This window comes from Trachymyrmex cornetzi, unplaced genomic scaffold, assembly GCF_001594075.2.
Source record: "Trachymyrmex cornetzi isolate Tcor2-1 unplaced genomic scaffold, Tcor1.1 scaffold390, whole genome shotgun sequence".
NCBI lineage: Eukaryota > Metazoa > Arthropoda > Insecta > Hymenoptera > Formicidae > Trachymyrmex > Trachymyrmex cornetzi.
Genome location: NW_017298641.1, coordinates 157,307 through 158,221, shown reverse-complemented (window position 1 = coordinate 158,221; position 915 = coordinate 157,307).

The window sequence follows — 915 nt, the reverse complement described above, 5'->3', positions numbered from 1 at the left end:
AAAAAAAAAAGATTTTCCCTGAATTCGGGAACTAATTTCATAGCACTTCGAAGCGGTCACTCATCCGATTGCATACCGCCACTTACTATGCTTGACTTCTGAAATCGTCTGGAAACTGCTGCACTTCGATGATCCACGAACACCTATATAATCGTGGATGTATAGCTATGGCTGTGTTCCAAAATTGTTTGTCAGCGCTGGCAGTACTGCCAACACCGTTCCAAAAATCATCGTAGCACGCTGTAGCAGTGCTGCGAGAGGGTAAAGACGTCATTAATGTTGTCGTCATTTCCTACTGCGGCTGCTGCGGCTGTCGAGGTGAGGCAGCTACAGCACAAGATGGCGGAAAAAATGGAGGAGTTAATTTTAATCGATGCTGAGAGTAACACTGATAGCGTTTTCGATTGGGGTGCACTGGCTGCACTCAGTGTCAAGAGCGTGTTCGATTGGCAGTGCCAATGCGCACTTGGCTAGTGTCACGTGTTCATTTGATCTCACGACACTCGCGTAGTGCGCACTCAGTGCGCACTAAGTGGCACGAGATATTTTGACGGTGCCAGTTCAGTGCACGTTTTATCACAATTAAGGATATACATAGGGACAAGCAAATCTGCGCAGTTGAATTGAAAACGGGGTCTTGTCCCTACTCTTAATATCTTTTTACTGTGGTTTTGTAACATTTTGTTGAACATTGCTTCAAAGTGAACAAAAATGAGTTTCAGCTTTAGCACTGAAAATCTTGGCGTATTCTTTTGAACTTGCACTATTCAGTGCAACCCATGGAACTCGTCCAGTGTTGGTGTGAACTGAATGCGCACTGGTGCGCTCTAACTTTTGCCCAATCGAAAACGCTATGAGTATAAACTCAGAGTATTTCTGTAGAAGATGCTAAGGGTATATCCACACAAACTTGCA